Consider the following 25,556-nt stretch of genomic DNA (forward strand, 5'->3'; position numbering starts at 1 on the left):
ATTGCACGAGCCGCTTCTCCCTTCCTCGACGACGCGGAGCAAACCGTGTTACCGATATATCACCGGTTATGACGCGACACGATCGTAAATTCGCCGTGTCAACGCGAATTCTGCCGCGAGGATTTCGAATTAGGAATACATACTTGCATTGTGATTTATCGAAACGCTTGTGCCTCTCGTATTATCATTGCCGGTTCCGTTTTTTCATTTTGTTTGCCAACGTAGATGTCTGTATACTTATGCGCATTACATTGTATATGTATATAAATTCCAAGACTGAGCTTACACTGAATGTTCCGTCGTAAAGACCTCCGTGCGAAGGGACAAGCGCGTGACCAAGGACAGTTGGACTACCTACTGGCGACATAACGACCGTGAACGTCATAAACTACGAAAAGCATGCCGAAAAAATAGCAAGAGCGTACCGTCATTTAGACTATTCAAGACACCCGAAGGAAACGCAGCTGATAGACACATGTTGGACCTTGGACACCGTTGGCGTACTAAGATTTACAGCCACAGTCCCGCCTGTAACCAAATGTACTTCTACTCTTCCTAATCGTCCACTATTACTAATAAACCAACCGTGTTCTCCGAAGAGTACCACTTTACACCGATTCTTCGTAAATCCTGTCGTGATTCCTTACTTCGATACGACGCGACAGTGAACAAGATCGTAACATTAGCAACAAACGTTTCTCTGACCGTCCCGGGATCTCTTAGCAGCGAAGCATTCCAGAGAAAATATCGTCGGTCCTTTAAGAAAGCTCGTCACATCTCTGTCCGAACAATCCGCGATGCAGATTGTTGACGTTCCTTTAATTTCCTGTTGCTGAAAGCGTGAATTCTCGTAAACCCCGGACAGTTATCACCGCGAGACCGCGAAGCGTTAAGCAATCCCGGGTTCCGCGGTTTCCAACTCAATCCGTGGGGATCGCGACAAAGGTAGCCGGCGAGAACAGTCGTGTCCGTGTTATCGAGTCGTCAGCGTTCAAAGGGCCACCGCGATATGTAAATAAAGATCCGCGGTTTCCCTGGGTGCAACGTGGCTCTTGTGGCGCGGGTGTATCGGTTGTACGTTAGTGGATAAGGTTCCTCCTGTGTTCCATCGGTGTTCCTCTAGTGTTCCTCCAGTGTTCGGCCTGCGGAGGTCGCGGAGGGCACGCTATCGCGCGAATCCGTGCACCGTCGCGCGCGCGTCCAGCTCCAAGAATTTCCAGAGATGCACTCTCCGCTCGTATGCATATGCATGCGCGGCCACTGCGTGCACGGCGACGCCGGTAGACGTCGGATAGGAAATAACTGCCAATTAGCGGCAGCCCCCAACGGAGGAAACCCGAGTACCAACCGCCTCCGCTTTCTCTCTCTCTCTCTCTCTCTCCTTCTGTCTTGACGGTGACTCACTTTTCATTGTGTATATGCACACTGCCCGGCGGCGGCGACGTTGAATCGTCGAATTGGGTGTTTCCGAGGATTCATGGATTTGCACGGGGGCGATCGTAAAATGAACGACACCTGAGGTCGTAGCTTTCGATGAAACTGGTTTTTAGAGGGAATCTCTCGGCCTCGCCGTGAGCCCCGAACCTGTTACCACGACATTAGAGCGGTTTTATCGTTGACGGTTCTTCCGCTGCGTGAAACATGCTCGAGAAATGAGACGTTCAATCGTATGGTTTGTTTCTGCATTCTTGAATTGTACTGCTTGATTATATTGGCTGTATGATAACCCGAATGTACGCGATTGAACTGCTTGTTGGATAATTGATGATAGTAGGACGTATATACAAGAACTACTATTAGTTGAATATCAGTCAATTGATATTGTATTAGAATAGAATCAACGTAGAATCAACTAGTTGATGCTAACTCCGAATTACATATAATGTTGGTCTTTGCAACCAAAGACAGGTTGTACTTTTACTATTACTATTCGAGAATTCAGAACCACTAAATTCAACATGATGCCACTCATCTAAATGCGTTTCGATATCCGCTACAAAAGTGTATATTTTGGAGTTGAGCAACAATTACTGGAATATTGTAAATAAAAGTAAAAAAAGAAGAGCCAACAGCACGCGGTGTTCCCAGGCGGTCACCCATCCAAGTACTGACCACGCTCAACGCTGTTTAACTTCGATGATCGGACGAGAATCGGTTTTTTGCAACGTGAAATGGCCGTTGGCAGAGGAAGAAATTCAGAACTGAATGAAGTTATATCTAACAATACAAACAATCTGTTCTGTCAAGCTCTCTCTTAGGGACAATGAAAAATCCTATGACTCTAATTTGTTTATGCTCCAAAAGTCAATGTTGGTCGTCACATCCAGACATGTACTTCTACTATTACTATATGAGTCTCCAATAATTCTACTAAATGCAACATGATGCTACTGGTCTATAAATGCGGTTCGATATCCGCTGTAAAATGAAATACACAAAAGTGTATATTTTGGAGTTGAGCAACAATTACTTGAATATTGTAAATAAAAGTAAAAAAAGAAGAGCCAACAGCACGCGGTGTTCCCAGGCGGTCACCCATCCAAGTACTGACCACGCTCAACGCTGTTTAACTTCGATGATCGGACGAGAATCGGTTTTTTGCAACGTGAAATGGCCGTTGGCGAATGAATAAATTCAGAACTGAATGAAGTTATATCTAACAATACAAACAATCTCTTCTGTCAAGCTCTCTCTTAGGGACAATGAAAAATCCTACGATTCTAATTTGTCTATGCTCCAAAAATCAATGTTGGTCTTCACATCCCAAGACATGTACTTCTACTATTACTATATGAGTCTCCAATAACTCTACTGAATGCAACATGATGCTACTGATCTAAATGCGTTTCGATATCCGCTGCAGAATGAAATACACAAAAGTATATATTTTGGAGTTTAGCAACAATTACTGGAATATTGTAAGTAAAAGTAAAAAAAGAAGAGCCAACAGCACGCGGTGTTCCCAGGCGGTCACCCATCCAAGTACTGACCACGCTCAACGCTGTTTAACTTCGATGATCGGACGAGAATCGGTTTTTTGCAACGTGAAATGGCCGTTGGCGAATGAATAAATTCAGAACTGAATGAAGTTATATCTAACAATACAAACAATGTCTTCAGTCAAGCTCTCTTTCTAAATCACTGAAAAATCCTTTGACTCGAGTTCCTTGATGCTCCGAATTATAATGCCACTGTTCCGCACAACACCGAATGCTACTCGTCTAAACGCGTTTCGATATCCGCTGCAAAATGATATATACAAAACTGTATATTTCAATGTTGAGCAACTGTTAATGAGAACGTTGTAGACAAAAGAAAAAAAAAAGAGCAGCGTGATATGACCGTTGGCGATTTTAGTGTATCAATAATCGAATAGAAGTTCTTGTACTACTTGGAACAATTTTCCAACAAACAGTTAAATCTTGCACATCTGGGTTATCATAAAACCAAGCAATATAATTCAAGTATACAGAAATAAACTACCGAGAGTCTATTGTGTCTTTCTGTGGTAGGTACTTCTACGAAGAACTAACAACGTCCTGAGCTGCAGTCGCAGGTCAGTTCCCTAGCGTGCGACGCAGTATTGGGAAGCTCTAATTTATGACACCCTGAAGGGTCTACCATACTTTTCCCGTCCCGAGTCCCGTGGTGACGAAAGCCACATGAAACTAATTTGCGGATCTGTCTCCACTTATAGTATTTCTGAGTGGAATCAAACTATCAAACACAGTCTAGTGAAATAGATAACTAAATACCTTTTATTGTAAAACGGCTATGTATAATACCTATACCAGGTATGTCCTGCCTATACCGACTCTCGTGTCGAACTGAACAAATTCGCGTCTCGCGACTCGATCGTCGCTTCGACTGCTGATCGTCTTTTCGATAGCCGATCGTCACTTCGAGGTGACACACACCACCATACATCACACATTACATTGTAACGGCATTCTTGGATCCTGAGTTTTCATTTCAGGACTGTTTTATTTCGCCAATTTCCTTGTACAAAAAATATCCCCGACGACAAAAAAATCAATTGTTCGTTCAATTATTTTAACGTTTTACCCCGTAAGATAGAAAAATATAATGTTACGGGTTCTTCTCGTATTGTATTAGCTTTGAAACGATAAGCTCATTAAGAAATGAAAATTCCATTGCGTGTCGACTTGGTGAAGTTTGCTTGTAAAAACTGGAAAATTCATTACATCCGCGTTCTAATTAAATCAGCTTATTCCGTTTATATCTGGGAATGAAACGCTTTAGCAATAACAGGATGCAGAGACGTTCTACAATATAATACGGTTGCATATAGGTGCATCCATAGATATCAGAAGATAAAGCCAGGCTACACGGAGGGCTCATTAAACATTCCGATTTGCGCAATAATTCGAAGCTGCGCGGCAGGTTATTACGCGAAAGAGCGTATACCAAGCTAGGCTAATTACGCGCTGCTTGCACCCTGGCCCTTTCACGTGTGGTTTCCGGCGTTTTCACGGCTAAACGAGGCGCAACCGGCACAATGGGGCCCTATTATCCGCGAAATACGTACGGACTAGCACGAAAACAATTCGGTGTACCGGTACCGATCGGGTGCCGGCCGCGTTACGCGACGTGTAATCGTTGTTAGATAAATCCGGACGCTTCTTAATTAGCGAATCGGGTGTTCGCGCGAGGGAAAATGGAAGTAAGGAAGCTCTCTCTTGCTCGCTCGCTCGCTCGCGTCGCAATTCACGGGAACGAGGAAGAGATGCAACCGTATAGCGGCTCATGCATTATGTATCGTACGGAATACACCCGGGTGCTGGACGCCTAGGAACATTTAGCCGGCTACTCGGACCGTCGGTACAAGCCACCACACCGGTACCTGCATTTATAGAAGTACGCAAATTGGTTGCAACCGCCTGGCGCGAACGCCTTCTTCGCCGAGCCGGCGAGAGTATGCGACCGAGCTCGGGATCGTTTCCAACGTCCTCCCGTATAATCTCGCGGGGATAATTATAATTGTTAATCGCCACGAGGAACGTGGAAACCGGCGATCCTCGAGGTGTCGCGATCCCCCTTGCTATTTATGACGACCGAGCGTCCATTATCCGCCTGGGGATTTAATCGGGTCGAGGTCGATGCTGTTGCTCCTTTTTCGAGGAGCCAGCTTCTACTCCTCGTCAATGGAATTTCGAGGATGCTGCGATTCTTCCGAAAGTTCATCAAAGTTTATCCCTTTTAAAAATCATAGAAAACCATTCAGCGATATCACTTTCAGTAAGAGGATTCTCAGGCTGTGGAATTCTGTTTGAAGGAATCCTGTTCGTGCAATTGATTTTCGATCAGACACGGACTAAACGTGACTCGAATCGAGAGTCTAATAAAAGCCTCGACAAACCGATTATTTAACAGAGTCCCGTGTATGCGGCTAGAACGATTTCCTGCGAGATAGCTCTCTCTGATCACCTATACTCTATACGAAACGCTCGCAACATTGTATGTGCCAGCCTGCTGCAGGGAATACGAGCATTTACACAAAACCCGTCATTAAAAGCCTCGCCTCTGCAACACACGATGATCGCAAGAACTTCCCGCATAATTCTAGTGCTTGTTCCGTCTCTTCGTTTTTCGCCACAGAGGATGAAAAGGATTCTGAATCGTTAAATTTCTCGCACATCTACCCGTACACCAGCAATTAAGGGGAACTGGCCAATAAACGACATCTCCGCGTACAATTCCCGAAAGGATACATTCGCGCGCGAAAGCCGCGGGAGCACGACTTCATGAATTTATGTAAAACGCCGTTCGTTATCTCCGCGGCGTATGCTTATCGGCCCGCGATAATAGAGTCATAAATGAGTCCCGCGGACCACTTACGAGGCCTGTTACGCGCGTTGCATAACGAGAAGAAAGTGTGTGAAAATTCTGATGCCCGAGATATCGATCTATTATGCACTCGTATGAGAATACTCAATTAGGCCTGCTGCAAGTGCTTGTAATCCCAAACGAAACGGCCGAGATGCTCGAGAATTCTAGGCTCTGTTAAGATCTACCATTTCCGTGAAATACTGCTCTCGGGACACAGGTTACCGATCAAATTAGCATTACGCACCGAACTCCCACGTTTCGACTTTCCGAATTTCCTTCCTCATTTTTCCGCGTTATGTTCCCTGCATTGCGAATTTCCAAGGTTAAAAGTTGAAACTGCTGTATATATTAGGTTGGGGAAAAAGAAGTCCATCATTTCTCCGCTTGAGATAACGTAAAAATAATGGATTTCTTTTTCCCCAACCTAATATAATTTCATTTCTTTCGTTATCTCACAATTGCCACGCTTTGAAATTTCCGTGCTCGTTTGTTCTATCAAATATTATAATCTGCTTCCGCCTCTGTAATTTGGGTGCTTTGTATTTACGTATTCCGTAGCTGCACGATCCCATTTGTCGCGCTTCCATTTGCTAATCTCAATTGCCAACGTCCCTAATCTCCGCGCCACGAATTCCTACATTCCAATTCCTCGGCTCTGCCCCCGTACAACGCCAGTACAACGAAAGCACATATTCCATTGAATTCAGTACGCAGAATTGATTAGTCAACCGGGTTGGACGGAGCGTATCTATTCGCAAAGTGGAACAAACGAACAATAAAACTGCTTCGACGTTGCGACACAGGCTCCCCGTGAAATGACGACGATCAGCGTAAATTTCCTTAATCAGATCCCGTCCGGGACAGAAACGCATTGTTATACCAAGGCTCGACGTCCCCCACCCCCCCCCCCCGCTTGATATGCATCATCTACCGGGGGACCGCGGCGAGTTATTTCGATCGTAAAACGATGCGATCGCGGAAACTCTCTCGAGACCAAATGCAGAAATGCGTGAAATGGAAACGCATTGTTGCCCCCGCTTAACGATACCACCTCTCTTGTGTTCCCGTTAAAAATCATAATTTCCCACATTACGAACGGTGAATGGCGTCCGCGCGGATTCGTCGTGCATCGCGGCATTCTCATGCGATCTTTCGACAAAGCGCGTGGGCGTGTGTCTTCTTCTGCGATCACTCGTTTGCGCTCTCGCGAGCCTCTCGCTATAGGTGTTCCGGGTGAATATAAAGGAATTGGATTTTCTTCGCGGACCTTCCTGCGCCTGTGTGTTCTCCCATCGCCCAGTCCTTCGAGCGTTATGCAACACTGCATTGCGTTTCACATTTTTTCATCTTTTCGTTAGAAACTTTCTATGAGGTGTGCGAACAAGTTCTTCCCTCTTTTTTCCAAATTCAAGATTTTGTTACATTTTACGTAAATATGGATAATTTAATAAATTTAATATATAGTAAATATAATAATTCGTTATGGTCCCCTGGTAAAGTTTTCAGGAAAAAAATTCGAGACAAAACCGGCCCGGAGGACCTGGTTGCGAGGGCGTTAGTGCAAAATAAAAATTTTCTACTTGATTTACTATCAACTGGAATGAAATAGAAATTTATTTTCTTTCTTGGTATGTATAATAGTCCGAAAATAATATAACAGTATTTTTAAATTCCTCGAATGTTTTTATTTTTTCGAACTACACCTCATCATTTTTGTCATAAATGCATAAAATCCCCGCGGTCTACTCATATAAAATACCAGAGTCTTAAAGGAGTCCGAACGACGCGCTAATTGAGATCTCAGAAACACTATGTATTTTCCTGGACGGAGCCAGAGCAGTGCCCCACAGGGCAATCCGTAGCCACGCCTACCTCGAACGCGAACCGACTACCACCACCGTTTTCTGCTGGCCATGTATTTCTGCATATTTTACTCCCGTAGACCCGAAAATTGTGTGATACATTGTGTCTAAGGTGCCTCTTAAATTCAGATGAACCTACGTGCAATCTGCTATCAGAATTGTAATTTTTCCCATGGCTGAGCTGCGAGGCTATCTCGCAGTACCTGTTTGCGAGTGCATCCTCGAAGGTGGAAGATTCTCATTAATCACAGGATACGTTGAAATATACGAGTCAACGCAGAAATGAGACGCATGGCTCGTGAATCGACGGTCTAATGGTAGAGCAGAGCGCGTGAGCGTCTCGTATCAATCGTTAGGTGGTGCGCGATATGCGATCAACGTCAAGGGCGTAGAATTATTAGCTTTATCGCGTATGAAATTAAGACGTAGGCAGCAGTCTGTCGGTGTTCGTCCGGGTTCTACGTGCGTCGACTACGCTCCGAAGGTGTAACACGTACAGCCCCGTATTAGGGCCGTGAACACGTGTATGCACGGTGTTTTTTCGTGATCGGTGCAGGCACGTCCCTGAAGTCACGTTAGCGGTTGCCATATAAACCGAAACCGACTCGTTAGCTCGGCGCAGCTACCGTTCGCGAGATTCCACCGAAGCACCGGCCGCCGCACGGTTTTTGTCGGAATATAATTATGTTGTTGGTTTAACGAGCTCTGATTATGACAAATGAGGTATTACAAGTCGGTTCGGTTGATGAGTACCAGCGAAACAGACGTATTACAGGAGACGATCATCTCCTCTTCCCGGGAAAAACAGCCTCTACATTGCTTTCCACCCAGCGATGAGATACTGGCCAAGATTTCTCGCGCATGCGACCGTGATTTATCACAGTGATCGCGGAATTACGATCACGGTCGTGCTTGCAACTTCATTCACGCCGTGATTTTTTAATCTGGAGTGAATTTGCTCACTGTCATCCTAATTCCTAATTTAATTTTATTGATGCATCGAATCCACAGCTACAGATGATGGAGTCTGCAATCGGAAATTGCTATACAAGGTGTCTCAGCCACCTAAACATCTCCTTTATTTTTAATGAAGGAGGTATATCATAGAGGAACAATTTCTTTTGTCCGGTTATTTTTTCATAGATTCTTCTATGTCTTTTTCTATGTTTACAGCGGCTGAAAAAATACATTTGAGTCGTTAAAAAGATGGAATAAAAAAAGGGTAAGTTTTCCCGATAAAAAATAACGATGACCTTGGAAAAACTGAAAAAATAACTGAACAAAAAAAATTGTTCTTCTATGATATTCCTCCTTCGATACCATTTAAATTATGCCACAAATATCTTGTTTGTGCCATTCAAAATGAAGGAGATATTTAGGTGGCCTCCTTCAGCTGAGACACCCTGTGTAACGATTTGCCACAAACAGTTGTGCATGTCCAAACTGTTCTAGATAGGTAGGTAAAGTTACATTTGAGAATACGAATAGATTACACAATGTTGTAGAAGGTTCTGAAACGAAAGAAAAATTCGTTGAGAACTTGAAGAGCATCATTACATTAAAAACCAAGTCTCTTAAAGAACGTTCTCTTCTCAAGAAAAACTGAATTGGTTTCCGGACAGTTCCGTACTTCTACCAACCTAGAGCCACGATTGCTGCTCATCAGGGTGTACTATCGATCTTCCAACACCTCTCGCATTCCAGGAGGAGGAATTGCAAAAACGCTCGACCCTTTTGCTACCCTGATCCGCAACCCCTTGTAAATCTCCGTCGAAGCTTGCCGAAGCGCTAGCCCAGATTCCAACATTAACGAGTGTTCGAGCACTCGTAACCCGAAGAATGCGCCACAGGATAATGAGGTGAGTATTAGCGGCGGGCATTATCCTGGAAGGTGAAATGATTCTCGGCCGGAGGAACGCAGGTCCAAGATTTCCTCCGGAGCGATTAGCGGCCGAGGCACGAGGTAACTTCCTTATGTCTAAGGGGGGCCCTCGGATGTTAGGGCTCACACTTAGCTCGAGTTAGGCGTTAGTTAAGTCGGGCCGACGGTGATGCTGAAGAGCTGTGGCCAGCGGGCGAACGCGAACGTGTTTCCTCTCTTCTATTCGCCGCGATCAGAAGCCGCGAGCGTTCCTTTCCGCGCCGGAAAACATTGTTCCGCGGCGCGAGCGAAAGGGAACACGCCGCTTAACACGCGGCATATTTATACATCATCGTGCTCGTAAACCGTTTCGAAGAGACCTGCTCGGAGATAGACCGTGCTCGGCTTTTTCAACGACGCTCTGCTCGGAAACGTTTTACAAGCGCCACGGCTCCGAGCTACCCAGGATCTTCGGTGCTAAATTAATGGGTTCTCGTGGAAGCCCGAGTCATACTCTTCAAGGTACTTACAGTTTTGCGCTTGGTTCTGTTCCAAAATGTTTTCTCGATGTACAGCGAAACGCTTGCTTTCACAATGTCGGTATTCCCTCTGTAATTGCTAGCTCTTAGGCGCAGCTTATGAACCAGTTCAAAAATTTAAGAATTTCAAAAATCAATATTGTATTTATATGTTTTAAGCATAAGTACAATTCTGGTCTTCCTTTAGTCGAGAACTTGTTGGACATTCAGACGTCTTCTGACTATCTTGTGTCACGAAACGGTGCGTCTTTAACGTGCTATCTGGGTTTAGAGGGTCTCATTTTATCCTAGTAGACGTCCGAACAGGATTCAGTGCTAGACAGAAGAAGAAGATGAAGACGAACGACGCTTGGCAAAGCAGAACGCCCACGCAAGACCCCAGCCAAGGCCACGTCAAGTTCAAGGCGAGAAAAAAACGGCTGCGACTGGACCGATAGAGATCGATATACAGTATCGAGCGTGTAAAGAGACGGCGTCGAGGGCTTGATGTTTGTAGCTCGCGTTTATGGTGACGTTAAATAGTAATGGCATCGTGGCGAGGGTAATAAACTCTATTAATGAGTTCCGCTAATGGCGCTTGGCGCTTTGAGACGCCGTGAAACGCGCCGTACTTTGTTAGTCGCACTTAGCAAGAATCGCGTAGAATGGTCGAATGGTCGTTTTGCGATTCTTTTTACGCTCCGAGTTCCGCTCGTCTTTCGGTGGGAAACGTTTTTATCTCCGTGGTGGAGTATATATGTGATCAAAAATTGTGTACACAAACAACGATAAACCTCTCGGAATTTCATCTCTCCTGATTGCGGAATTACTGTTGCTGTGATGCGTTTAGGATGCATCTATACATAAAGATAGCAGCATTAGATAAACACGATTTAATTCAGGACGTAAAAGATAACGAGGATAATCGTACCCTGGGAATCGAGATGCGTTATTGCAGTTTTCATTACGCAGATTGAATACTTGACTAATGTATGTGTTGAAAATTGTCGTAGAAAAAATCGTTATGAATAAATCAGGTCTCGTTCGTCCGTGATTTGTTGTACATCTACGCGACGATGATTCGCCGCTCGGTTCCATCGTGAAGTCGTGACCATGCTCGCGCGGACAATTACTCTGGCGTGCAGGTTCGCGGCCTACCTCTCGGCACGGTGTTATTTGCTGGAAACGGCGAGATCGAAACCGGCCAAGGAGCACGGAACCTCGCGAGGCGATTTGCGCGGATGGATCCTGCTATGTGGGACACCGGCGAGATTTCTTGATCGCACGTAACTGCTTTCCATGACGGCCGATTACCGATTTTCATACGCGTTTATCCCCTCGGGGAAAGGTGAAATCGGTGGCCAGGTGATACGCCGCGTCAGCTGGGACTCGGTCCGTGCGTGTATCGCGGTGCGTGATCGAGTCCTGTTATTTTCATCGGATAGAAGGATTCATTTGCGAATTCATGCGGGGATACTAGAGGTGAACGGGAACGGGAACAGTCTTCGGGGTCGGGACGGGATCTTGAACCTTTCGGGTATTCCCGAAAATGTTCGGGTTTTCCGAAAATGCTGTGATTCAAATTGTGTCCTGTTTTATTGAATATGACCGTAGTGTTAGATTTATCTAAATGAAACGTCAAGTTTTATTTAACTTGATAATTTATAACTAGACAGTGGATGTTTATGCAAACGCATATTTTTATAGAAAGTAGGTAAAGTTATGGGACCTGGACAGAAATTTACGTTGTCTCTAGAGGATTTTGAAAGTATAATTTCTAATAAATAACCATTAACATTATGTTTACTGTTTTCGCGATGGCAACTGTACGCGTGACTTCTCTTTACACGATACATATTTCGAAAAACGAAATTATATAGAAGACTCTTGTAGCATTGATAAAGACTAAGAAACGATATTAAAAGATTCCGTACAGTATCAGAAATTTCGAAAAAATTCACGAAAATCCGAATATTCTCGTGAAAAACTCAGGATTTTCGGGATCCCGTCCCGACACGATACCGACATTGGGATTCGGAAATTCCTGGGTTCCCGCGCACCTCAGGGGATGCTGATTCTGCGGAGATCGGGCAACGTATGCCGCGAGCTTTCTGCTTCTCGGATAGAGAAGGTACAATAACTGCGCACACAGATATTCAGGAAAATTATTCAGTGCCGCGAAAGGTTAAACTTTCTATCGCAACGAGCTCTAAACGTTATAAACATTGCAGCCGCTTGAGCCGATGTGCACGATCGAGGAAACCGAAAATCGTTTGGGGAAAGGTGGACAGAAGAGGATCACGAGATCACGCGAGTGTAACCGCAACCGGTCGAGTGGACGGAGACGCAAGTCGGTATAATTCGCGGAACCGGATTATTGAGACATCGGGGAACCCATTGATTTCAGATGAAGATGTCCGGTGGTTAACGAGAGAGATGAATAGGTGGCTGGTACGGGGTTCGAGAGGAGCAGCCCGCAGGAACCGCAGAGGGAAGGCCCAGTTCCAGGGCCCGACAAAGCGTTCGCGGAGCACGAAACGTGTACGAAGCACGCCAAACGTTCAAAAAATAAATTGCTCGGTGCAAGGCTGGGCGTCTTTCTCGATGATGGCGTGGCCGAGGCATCCTCTCGTGCTACCCGGAGCGAAATCGTGCGGATCGGTAGGCAAATTAGGAGACCGCGAGGCCCGAAGGCGCGACGGCTTCTAATGGAGACGTTCGTGGGACGGGAAGAGAGCGAACCGAGCCACGTGAGACCGAAACGAAGTAAGAAAGAGAGCCAGATAGAGCATTAGTGTAAGAGAGATCGAGGAGGGCGGAGAGAGGGAGAGAGAGAGAGAGGAGCGAGAGAGGTGGGCCGCTTTGGGAGAAAGGACCGTAGTCGTTTTCCCAAGCGAGGTGGAAGAAGAGGATGAAAGGAACCGCTTCTGGCTGGACCACTAAGCAATGAATAAAAAGGGGATGCGGAGCCGATTCGTAGGTAATTCGTTTCTCCTTTTCGAACCTGTATTTAGCCTCTACGCCGAACTCCTTCCCACCTCGACCCACCCCACCCATTCTCATTCTCTCTTCGTTCCACGCGCGCGAGCAAATAGAGGAGGAGCCCCTCTGTAGGCTTGAAGCGATAATCGATCGGGGAAAGGTTTCGAACGATCCCTCTTACGATTTATTGGGAGACGCTGGAATTGGAGGAAAAATGAGTTTCACTAGGGTGAACCTCACGAAGCGCGTTTACGAAACAGCTTTCACGTATTTGTTTTATTCAAGCTGACGCCACTCGAGGAACAAGTGGGGGCTACGTGTTAATTTGTTATACAACACAGATGCGAATATGTGAGTGGCACTCGCTTCTAGTTTGTTGTTCCACCGTGCTCGAAACTTTTTTCTGAACAATACTTGACCTCGTAAAACACTCCTGAAAGGAAAGCAAATACTCCGACCGGGCCGAATCAGATTATTTAACTCTCAATTCACAGCCACTTGTGGACAGACCGAGACCATAAATGCAACGACTCTCGCGCGTCACGTCGGGAGAACACGTTGGACACATTTCATACGCGACCGCGTTCCGTTTCGGTGTTTACACAAACGCGATCCCTCGAACCCTTTTTTGGCCGGTCCCCTGTGGCCGAGGAACATGTGGAAGGACGACCGTGGTCGGTTAAAATATCGTGAGCAGCTGTCTTCTTATAAACAGTAGAATTTAATGTCCCAACTTTCACCGCGTACCGCACGGGAACGGTATGGAATATGAAAACGCGGAACTGGGAATTATACCCCCTACCATCGCTGCTCTAAAATTATACTATTTTGTTTTACCAGCTCTCGAGTTCCACGTATCCGACCTACTCACTCTGTTTCAACCGAGCTTCAAAATTATTCTGCTTCGTCATTGCCGAGAAACTGCATTTTACAGGCTCGCGTTATCGTCCAGCATGTTATATAATTTCGAAAAATGCCGACAAGAGTTAGCAGCGAGTTTCCAGTACCTACCCGCGGTTCCATAAACTTCGACGGGTATCAGTTTTTTGGCGAAGTAAGTCGTTCAGATAAAACAGAGGCCGAACCAGTTCGTCCACAGGTTCTTCGAGTTTCTCTTCCCGAAACGGAGCCACGGTCACGTTATTTTACAGTCCCATAAGAAACAAAGTCTCTCGGAGAAACGTGCTGTCGGGAGAACGATCAACCGCGCCCGCGGCGGCGGCGGCGGGGAGGAGCATCGAAATTCCTCGAGGACAATTTTCGCGCAGCGGAACACGCCGTACCCGCCGGCCGACAAGCGTTCTCGCGAGGGAAACACCGCTTAAAAGCCGCTATAAAAGGACAGAACGCGGCGCAGGACAAGCGACGCGCGACTCCACTTAAAACCCCTTAAAAAGAAACAGATCCTGCGAGGGGAGCGCGAGCGAGAAACAGCCAGAGCGAAAGAGAGAGAGAGAGGTAGATAGCGGTCTGTCCAAGCCTAATTAGCGTTATCAGGGCTCGTTGGGAGTGAGATACGACCGCGGAATCTTTCTCTCTCCCTCTCTATCTATCTCGAACCAGGAACTAAGAGCACGCAGGCGTCCGGTACACTCGAAAAGGACACTCGAGAGACGGTTTCTGTTCCCGCTTAACGAGAACTCTATCTCGACGAGGAGGCCGGCCCTCCGCGTCCTCCGAGGTTCGTAGAGTTTCGGGAATCCGGGCAGGCAGATAATGGCGACCGTAAAACCGCCGTAAAAGCGCCGGTAATCCTCCCGACCGCCTCCTTTTCCCGCGAGCACCGTAAATGCACCGGGGCAACGTCGTTGTTTCTATGGTGGCTCGCGCGGAAATCACCGGCTAAAAAGTCGCTTCTAACGCGAAACTACCGACCGCGTGCATAGCCGGCCCGGTTTCCTCGCTTGCCGTTCGCAAAATGGCGGTCGAGGACACTGTTTACGGTGCCGCGGCGGCTTGCGAACCGTTTCTGTTCACTGAACTCGCCAGCTAGCCTCGTTGGTGAAACGACGATACACTCCGTTGCCGGCAGAAGGAGAAATTGGATCTAATTGGATGTGGGAAGAAAGTTCTAATGATTTTAAGCGATCCGCCGGCGTGACAGCCCCTATGAAAATTTCTCATGGTTCAAACCTATTGTGCAATTAAGGGAGAACGTTGTTCGGGCCTCTCGAAATTCCTTTACTCGGCTAACATCGAACTTGTTTCAACTTTCGTTCGTTGAATAACGGAGATTGCGGGCAATACTGCGAGGAGAGAACACAAGAGAGAGAAATGCGAACATAACGATTGCTAATAGCAGATGCGCGAGGCGATCTTTGTGTTTGTTTTCACTGATTCGTTGGTGGAAAAATTAGAAACAAGTTTCTTTGTGCTCGTCACGTCCTTTGAAATTGCTGGATAAAAAATTTTACAAGCTCGAACATACTCGGCTTACTCGCAGCCCGATAGAATCCTCGGTAGACGCGAGTTTACCTTGATGCCAATTTCCCGGGGGATCGCCGCATAAATATTAATATGTTGATAAAGATCCGCGCGTCCGATAGAAAAATGAATTAAAAGAAGAGCGGTGTGTGTAATGCCGAAGCTCATCCATTAATCATGATGCAACAAAATGGTAGCTATCGGCGAACCGATCGAAGAATCGACGGTATCCGAGCGGCGCCGGCAAAACGGTAACACCGTCGAGAGGCTCGCATGTTCGGTGTGTCCACCGGGTCGATCTTGCCCGCGAAGATCGAGGCACGGTAACGGGAGAAAAGGGGGAGAAAAATCGGCGATAATCGAGGTGAGAAGAAGATCCCAAGGGGCCGAGAGGCCCGAGATCGGTTCGCACGATCTCCCGGCGCATCTCCCGTCCGCGGGAATGGTGGGAGGGGGGGCCGGCCTGAGCACCCCGCAATAAATATCCCATTAGGAACGCTGTGTTATGGGTAATATTATGTTAATTGCCCGTACGCCCGCCACCATTACGCATGTTTGCGCCGCACCACAACACGGGGAGAGGCTAGCTTTCGCGCGGAGTATAGTCGCGCCGTGCGCGCACCCGAACCACGATCCGAGATTCTAGAGGAGAATTCCTTGGAGAAATTATGGTAATTAACGTTTCTTAATCCCCTCCGCGTCGGTTTACCGCGCGATGAATTATTCAAGCATGGATTATCGACCGGGATCGCGAGGAATCCGTGGATAATTTCGATGATCGATAATTCGCCGCGGTAATGTCATAGAGCACGCCACTGTTTCTCGGCAAGAACCCAACGAATTATTAATTGTACATTATAAAGCTGTACACCCGCCGGATTATTCTATCGGCTCGAGATTTTGAGTTCGCATTATTTTCCGCGAACCTCCTCCGCGACACTCCGCGCTCACCGTAAACGGAAACTCACTCGACGACTTCTCGCCTGAGATACCTTTCGCAGTCTTAATAAAGATATTCTTAGTGCTCTGAGACTCCCGTGAGCAAGGGACTTCACGATGGGATAAGAATCGTCGAATTCAAGGAGCGATCTTTTATGGTTCGTGCACGCTGCAGCGAATTGGTTACTCACAGCCGTTTCTACTTCCATCAGCAGGTACCTAATCGTGTACCGTTCAGTGTTATCCTCAAGCTCGGATCCTGATTTGTTATTTCGTCGTTTATGGCTGATTAGTGGATGGTTATTAAAGGTTTCATTCAGTGCTTCACAGCAGCACAAAATTGTTTCCATGCATTCCTCGTTCGCAGGTGTTCACGGCGATATGGAAAGCATTCCCGCGGAACATTGATTCACCGGTTCGAATACGTTCCGGACTCCGTAGAAGGAAGTCTCCTCTGGATTAGCTATAAAACTGCGTCGTTCAAGTAAGACTTGATTTAGTTGAAATACGTGAACCATTAACCATGTCGTATCAAGTGGAAGCTGACGTCTACCGGAAGGCGTTGCGTTCCTTGGAGTCGCACGCGTTAGAAAGATGAGAATACGTTTTGCATTGTATGGATGATTATATTCTTTCGCATACGGAGCTCGACAGAGATTAGGTATCAGTGTTTCTTATCGGACAACCGAGTACTTTTCTCTCAATACTTAAACAGAGGTAGAACGTCTCGCACTCGGCATTCGATGGAATTCTTCGACACTCTTCTCCCGGGAAGAAAGTATTTACGCAAAAATTTTCTACGGGCAAAGCGATCGTATCTCGGAGTTCGCAGGAATAAAAAAGGAACGTGGTTCCCCTATAAAAGAAGATTTAACCTCGCCCGACGTCTGAAATAAGGACCTCCAACACGATCCGATCTGATCATCGAAATTCCGTCGATGGTGAGACTTCCTCGAGTCTTGAAGAAACCACGGAATTCTTGCATATATATACATTTAAACCGAGCATCTTGTGCGATCGCGAAATGCACGGAAATGAATGCAAGGTGGAGAGAGAGAGAGAGGGAGAAGAAAAAGGAAGAAAAAGATTGGCGAACCAGAGTGGAGGAGGTCCCGCAAGAATCGGAGACACCGGACGTCGATGGGCCGCGCGATAGATCGGCTCGCGCACGGGTACCTGCCGAGGTCCACGGGGGATTCCTAATTCCCATGCAAATCAGCCAATTTATTTGGCAGACCGGCCTCGAACGATTAGGCTAATGCGGCCTGCTAGCCCCACCGCGGACATCCTCCGCTCGTAAAATCGTGTTCTCCGTTCTGCCGAAACTTTAATTCGCGGCTCCTTCTGGCACCGGATTGGCCATGGTGGTCTCTTCTTGATTAACAACGATCTCTATACCGATCTCCCTCTTTTTTTTCTCGCGCGACATCCACCGACCGGCAATTACCGAATATCACGCGAAAATGGTCCTCGCTTCGTCGAACATATCGGCAGAAAAATTCCGAATATTTTCAGTTTTCATCACTCTTTCTCGTACTAGCTTTCTTTTTATTTGTAAGCATTTTAACCCCTTCTGGGTTTATTTCGCTTTACAGGAATTATATAAGTGAATACAATAATATAGAATACAATAATAATACAAGTGAATGCAAAAATACAATAATAATATAAGTGAATGTCCGTCAACTCTGAATATGTAAATTACAATCTTTGAAAAAGAATGAATACTGAGGCAAGCTCCAATATTTGGCTTTGCTATGAGCGCGTCTACATTAAGAGGAGGTTGAAGGCCCATACTAAGTAGGGCATTTATTAATTGCGCCTTTATACTGGCAAATATCAGATAATTGCGTAAGTCCGTGCCCGATTTGAAAATAAACGGTTAAATCTTAAAGAGTACAGCGTTATTAATCAATTATATAGTCACCATTCTTTTCTACAATCAGAAAAATAAAATTATACATACAGTCACGATTCTTTTGTACAATTAGAAAAGAACATCATTCATGAATGATGGATACCTATGAAAATCGGGCACGAAATTATGCGATCATCTAATATTTCCAATACGCTTCGTCCCTTGTGCAAATTCATTGATGAAAATATTTTGAACTAGTTCTGTCTTGCCTTTTGAAGCATCGTCCCCATTATACGTACAAGACTTTCTTTCCAACCTCCTTGTTGCGTTTCAATTGATGTTGCAATTCCTCGGGTTAGGAATCGGAGAGGTGAAAAATGCGTGAAACGAGTGATGTGTATTGGGCGTGATTGCGTCGCGAAACGAAATCGGAGGAGGTCGGTTTTTCTTGTGGTAGTGAAATCGTCGCGTGTGCCGTTGGCAGGCCTGTCCCGAGATTAGAAGTTAAGGTACGCGATTGAAATTTATGGCCGGTGCCTTGTCCCGCGATTTAACCGAAGGAGATCTCTCGCGATCGGCAGCCAACGCGAGCCGATCGACGCCCACGCGGGGCCCCGCGATCTACCGGCATTCCCCAGGGCCGCGAGCCAGGAAACGTCGACTGGAAACAATGGACGGCACCGGTGATATTCTTAAATCAGAGTCGCCGATTAACGATACCCCCGCGGCCCGTTATAGAAAAACAAGCCGAGCCGGCACGCGGCCCGTTCCACGCGGATTCTTTGATCGCTAGGCGTTCGTGGTTCGCCGAGAGAAATATATCTGCCTCGTCCCTCTTCGCCGAGTCCGTGCATTCGGATTATACTCTTGTCGAATATGATGTATGAAACGACGTCCGGCCGAGCGTACACAGGCCTCCTCGGAACATGTGATACACATAATTCCAAAGCCGATTCGGGATGCATCGGTGGAACTCGAGGGAAGACCATTGCAGATCGGTTAGACACGTTGAAAAGAAATAGCGTTTAAAATAGTTTTAGTTCAGTACACTTGTTTAGTTGTAAAGCGAGGTAAGAGAACGATGAAAATATGACGAATTAAAAAGATAAATCGGGAAAATCATGTTGAAACACGATGAAACGAACATATTCATTGATTAATTTTCTACAGTGGCTATTTTAAGTGGCCCCTACACGATCGACAATATTGTTGATATTCAAGTCAATATTTGATTATACGACGACTAGAAAAATTTTCTTCGAATGGGCGAAGAAGGCTTTCAAACTTTATTAGAGCTACTTAGGCCCAACATCCAGAAAAAAGACGTTAGTCTTTAGTATCGGAGTTATTGGGTTTTGTAGATAAGGATTCTTGATTTCTTGCGACAGTTAACGATTTTCGCGCAGCACGTCATCAAAGTATAGTCCTTCACGAACATTTAAAAAAAATTCCAATTGAATCGATGAAAAACTGAGTTGTCGACAGATTTTTGTCCAAAAAGATCGGTTTCTCGCCCACTGTGCGCCGTTACGTACTCGCAAGCAACTGATATCGAAGGAAATATAGACAATAAACCTCTTAGACGTTCAAACGGTTCTTCAATATTGACAGAAAATATAATTTTCTATCAATATCCGTCAATATCGATAGGACGCTTTAATACAGTCCTAGACGATCGATATTTCCATAAATATGGTCCTCCGTTAATATTAACGCGAATATTGACAATATTATTGATCGTGTAGGGGCCACTTTAATGAGCATGGGAAGCGGTTGGTCGTCACCTGTTCAGGGGTATAAAATGGCGGCGACCGGGGCCGTTTACGACATCGATTAAACCGTGTATCGATAGAAGAGGCCGATAGTATGCGCTAGGCCCGAAGGTACAGCCGATCCAGTTCTCGGTTTCTGCGTCGGCTAGTCTCCAGGCCTCTTTCCACGTAGCCGGTGACGCAGGGTCCGAGGTCGTCTGCGATGCCTCGCGACCCAAGATCGAATGTGCGATCGAGTGTGTAAGTGCGAGAGCAGGCCACCAGCAGAGCTCGGACCACCTCGACCGCCGGTGCAGCCGGCGCGGCGTATAGCCGCCCTTCTCCCTCTTTCCCATCCCTCTCTTTCCTCTGTCCCTCTTCTCCACCTCTCTCTCTCGTTTTCTCTCTTCGTCTTGTTCGTCCTCCGAGTCGTTCTCTTTCTCCCCAATCTCTTCCTCCCTCTGTTCTCCCTTTCGAGCCTCGCGGACGTTCCTCTTTTCTCCGGGCGCGGTGCAGCCGCCTCGACTCGACTCAACTCTCTCGACGAGAGACCACGATCAAAAAGAGACGCTGAGAGACGGGCCTCCTCCGACCGCCGCGGAAAGAATGCGTGGGCCGGACATAATGATTCGGACTTTGTCGGGCCGGTGGCGAGCCACAATCGCCCTCGTGAAACTAGATTAAACGGCGAGTGTATAAATATTCATGTGGCCAACCCCCGATTTCCGGGGAAAATGTATTCTCCAATAGCGTCCCGACGTTTCTCCTATTGTCTGGGTGCACGGGTCGTTTCGGGGAGGAGTCGTTCATTTACCGTATTGTGTTTTCCGGACAGTCCACTTCTCGCTATCGCGAGTTCTACGGCAACCGACGCGCGGGATGGACAGATCTCTTCTTCCGAAAAACTACCTACTCTCCTAGAACGCACCTGTAGATTTCGTCGCAGTATATCCCGGCGTTACAAGTCAGCCGGAGTCCGCAGAGTGAAGGATCATCAGATGCTAATCTTCGGTCAGGTATACCCTGCGGAGGTCCCCGAGCTTACGGTGCGGGTCGAAAGTATTAGGACGTTTGACTAATGAACGGGACTAATGAATGTCTTGATCGAAATCAAAAATATTCGTGAACTGTCCCGCGCCGCATTCCAGGCTGTTTCGGTGAATTGATCACGGCGCGTTCGCTAGAGCGTTTCGCCGGTGGAAAATGCTGGGAGAGCACGTAGGAAGGTTCTCGCGACTTACAGGATCGAAGATACTCGACGCGGCCGAGGACTCGTTACCCGGGTGAACGTCTGCGAAGATAATTCGCCGTGTTACAAAGAGGAAGCGGCGCAATCTCCCATCGCGGCTACGTAATTTCATCGGAGGAAGAGGAACCGTTAATGACTCGAAAACGGTTTCCCTAATGAAGCGCATAGAGCTCGCGATTTACGCACGCGTTACCACCGCTAACGAGTGGTATAACTCTCGAAAGTAGGATACCGCGAGGTAGGCGATCACTTTTCCAGATATCACCGTGCGCGCGAGGAACAAGAATTTTCAGGGGCCTCGAGAAAGCTCGGCGGAGACCGACTCCACGAACCGGCAGCACCGTGTCGCTCAAAGTAGTCGCAGAAAAGGGCCCGAGCCACAGGAGGAAGTTACTATACACTCTAATCACGGAACGGCCGATGGTTTCCGCGTATCCGATCATCTCGAGGCGATACACCGGACAGGGGGCTGATTAAAACGGTGAAATATCGTCACGATCTCGCAGGTGCGCCTGTGCTCGTTACGTAACACAGTCGGAGTGATGCCCACGACAAGATTGTAATTACTAGGCCTAATGAGGCTGAGACGCGATCGATGATCGCTCGTAATTCGGCTCGCAACTTCGAGCAGAAGCAATGTGATACACGGGCCGGATACGATCGGGCTCTCAAACACCAGAGTCACAGAAATCCAGGACACAATCTCGGACCGAATCAGAATCAGTCTTCAAGCAACAACTCGAACTTTTTTTTATAGAGGAGAGGTACGTTGCATTTCATAAAACATTTGAATGTTTTGTGAAGATCGCTGAAGAGAAAAGAAGGTGCTTAAATTAGGAGCACTCGGTCCTAAGTAACCGAATCAGAGACCTCCCTAATCTACATATAGACCTGAGCCAAGGGATTACCGGATCCAAGGACACAAGACACTCTCTCCGGATCGAGAGATCTCTGGGTTTCAATCTATAGATCCAGGAATTCTTTAACTTGTTAGATGCAATCGTTGAGACACGAGGTCACTGGCTAGGAAGGATTTCTGAATTAGATCTCGATTCTGGGCTCCCTCAGCTTGGATCTACGAGTCCATGGATCTTCTACGTAGGTTGTGAGGAATGTGGAGCAAGGTTCTCCAACGGGGGTTTACAAAATTAAAACTGTTATCCTCCTCTTCGATATAAAACTTTGATAGACGCAACCGATCGCCAGTATTGAAACGAAATCGCGATAAAATCGATCACAGCAAGATCGACAGATTAAACGCGGATCGTGCTGGGAAGAAGAAGTACCTCAATGGTAATTAACTAGTTCTTAGCAGCTGCAAAGAGGATGACCCAGCTCCTCTGACGGCGTTGACCCCGCGGAACTGAGATGCGAGTCAGAGATACTAGAACGGCTAATTAAAACGTAGGTAATGCGAGTCCGAGGGATTTCCTTTGGTCATCGCTGTCTGGGGATCATTAAACTTATTCTCGGTCTTCTATGATTCTAACTAACTATTATCAGCGCGCCACGAAAGGCTCGCTTCCTAATGGTACCTATTTATCGAATGATCTAACAAATTCCAAGAGAAATCATTTATTTCGAATATTTTTCTTACCGCCGACGTTCATTGGCGACCAATCAATTAAATAGTCAGAGACCGTGAGGTCCGGTGCAAGAATAACGACACAGTTTCTTAAGTGCCGCGGATAGAAGTGCGGCGAAGAGGCACAGGCATATTCTTGGTCGGTACAAAAATGGTCTCCGTCAAACGGGGAGAATATTGAAAGCGGACGTCGATGATTTACAGTCGTCACGTAAATCTTCTCAGCTTCGGAAGGGCTTCGATAGGTATCTTAAATCCTTTCCGAAGCCCGGACGGCAGGCGGACGCGAGGAACGTGCTCTTAGGGGCTTAAACGTCGTTTCGGGCGAGGTTGTCGCGTCGCGTGTATCGCGCACGGAAATCAACTTTGACAGGTCCCGGGAGCCTAAAAACGCGGGTTCTATTTTCGGGAGAGGGAGCGGCGAGGAAACCCGCGGCGAACGTATTTTTAAGGCCCGGCCGGAGTTGGAGCCACGTCGGCCGTAGTATTAGCGACAGATGCGTACCCCGAAGAGCCAATTTAACGGTTGCCACAAAAGCGAATCGAGCGAGCCGGAGGATGCGTGCAGCGACTCCGAGGTCGCGCGAAGAGAGCAAAACGAACACCGTAGAAGAAGAAGGGGGGGGCACGAGGGGGAACTGCATTAAATCTCACCCTCTTCTGGCACCCTTGCCCCTATGCACCGCGTCGTGTGACGTGTATCGGGCTCACAAAAGGAACCGACCTGATCCGCGACCTAGAAGGGTCCACGTACAGGGTGTCCCCTTTCAAACGATCCCCGTGGTCCACCTTTGCTCACGGACCCGGGAAAACTGAAACGCGTCTTAGACAATGCTCGCGCGGCCAACGTGCACCTTTCAGTTGACTTCCTTCCCGGCGAGGGGCGAATTTTTCGAGAAAATGATTCTCCGGTGAGAACTTGGGGTGCGTCACCTTCAGAGTTTACGAAATCGCGTGTTTGCGCAGATGATACGGTGGTGAATGGGTTTCCAATTCGTGGGGAATGTTTCTGTTGTCGATTGCTTAGTACTTTTTCACGGTCCCGTTTTTATTGATCATTTTCTGGAAGTCTTTTGTCGATTTCGTAGCAATTTTATTCGACATATTCTTGAACATACTTATTTAAGATGAACGTTGATATACAGAGGAGCCGCTTAAATTGAACTTCCTGTATCTGAAGCACAGCTTTACAGCCTGAAGAGCTGCGATCCGTGCATAGTGTGAATATTACCCATCCATCAGTTGTCAAAGTGTCAATCAGAGATCGCGAGCTGCGTTCCGGTAGCAACGAAAAATTTGCTCCAGAGTGGAGGAATCTGAAATATTGAATCCCTTTTCCCACGCGAGGCTCCTCCACAGCTTCCCACCGGTTGTCCGTCAAACTTCTAGCATGGATCTCTCATCGAAAACACTCTAAACACTGGCGTGCACGTGCACGCACACGGGCCCCGGGGATGGAGAGGACCAGAATACGTACTCGCGGTTGACCTATCCCGACCCAGCCTTTTGTAACGTCGACGCGTCGTTGCAGCGCTGGAACGTCGAGGATGTGTCCCCCCCTGATCGCCGAGGGGAGCACAATGGCATTGCTCGCGTGCAGAGATACGCGTCCATTCTCGTCGCTCCCTCGAATAGATACGTTTTGCCGGGCGGCTGACGTGCACGTACACGCCTTCTACGGATCTCGACGGACGGAGGAACGCGTGGACCCGACGGCAAACAGAGAGACTGAGGGTGCCAGGTTTGTCTAGCGACCCGATAGACCAGCAACACACACACACATGTGAAGTTTTTGACGTGGAGAACGCGCTCGAGAGACGTGACCGGGCACAATGGACACGCTGATTAGGAATTCGTAGAAATGTTTGGTGTACACACGGGAACCAGATCTTCCGAAAGTCTCAATGGCGTCTTTGTTCTTTGTTGGGACGTCACCCTCCGCCAGGAGAAAATATTTAACCCCTTGCGCCGCTAGCTATTCGCAGACAATGCCTAGGCACACGACTTCATCTCCACAGTAGCTCGTCGCTGCCTATTTGACAAAGAAAGCTCGCGAGAAGAGCTACACCGAGCAGAAGAAGTCAGTATTCTTGGAAGATTGTACCGACGTGCAAGCAGGTTCTCGTAAATCTATCTTCCACCTTGTTGAATATTCTTGAAAATGTTCGTACGCACAACTCTCTACATTGTGGGAAATCTCGCATGTTAAGCGCGGCTCGGAGGTAGCATATTGCAAATAACCCGGAGGAGATATGCCCTTCATGTAGAGCGGCATACCGAGAACCCATCCAGAAGTTCAAGTCCGAACAGCTCGGTGAACAAAAAAAAAGGAAACGCAGGTTCGCCGTCTAGCGATCTAACAGCCGGACGAGCATCGAGAGACCCGAAACGTCAGGAAAGCGTGTGTCCAGGGGAAGCATGCGGATCACGCGATTTCTCGAGGTCGCCGCTGGCGGCCCGAGTCCCGTTGATCAAAGCCGGCATCCTTTGACGCCGGCCAATCCGCGGTACGTACGAATTTAAAGGATTTCGTGAAACTCCGTCGAGCAGACGGGAGAAAGAGAGCGCGCTAGAGAGCGACCGGATTGCGTCCTTCTCCCCCCTCTCTCTCTCTCTCTCACTTTTGCTCGCTCTCTCGGAGCACAGCTTGAGGCAGGATGAAGACGTCCAGAGCTTC

At 47.2% G+C, this 25,556-nt stretch overlaps 2 protein-coding genes and 3 non-coding genes across 5 annotated transcripts in view; 1 reads left to right on the forward strand and 4 right to left on the reverse strand.

Annotated features, from left to right (window-relative positions):
• The window catches only part of LOC143212425 (L-lactate dehydrogenase A-like 6A), a 219,007-nt gene that overhangs the window by 166,646 nt on the left and 26,805 nt on the right, over window positions 1-25,556 (reverse strand). The gene's annotated exons all lie outside the window — the stretch shown is intronic.
• The window catches only part of LOC143212423 (uncharacterized), a 124,651-nt gene that overhangs the window by 14,716 nt on the left and 84,379 nt on the right, over window positions 1-25,556 (forward strand). The gene's annotated exons all lie outside the window — the stretch shown is intronic.
• On the reverse strand, window positions 2,064-2,183 carry LOC143212481 (5S ribosomal RNA). Its single transcript, XR_013009706.1, has one exon. It is a non-coding gene; the product is annotated as a 5S ribosomal RNA (ribosomal RNA).
• LOC143212482 (5S ribosomal RNA) lies at window positions 2,503-2,622 on the reverse strand. The gene has a single exon (XR_013009707.1). It is a non-coding gene; the product is annotated as a 5S ribosomal RNA (ribosomal RNA).
• On the reverse strand, window positions 2,942-3,061 carry LOC143212483 (5S ribosomal RNA). The gene has a single exon (XR_013009708.1). It is a non-coding gene; the product is annotated as a 5S ribosomal RNA (ribosomal RNA).

Source organism: Lasioglossum baleicum, chromosome 9, assembly GCF_051020765.1.
Source record: "Lasioglossum baleicum chromosome 9, iyLasBale1, whole genome shotgun sequence".
Classification (NCBI taxonomy): Eukaryota; Metazoa; Arthropoda; class Insecta; order Hymenoptera; family Halictidae; genus Lasioglossum; species Lasioglossum baleicum.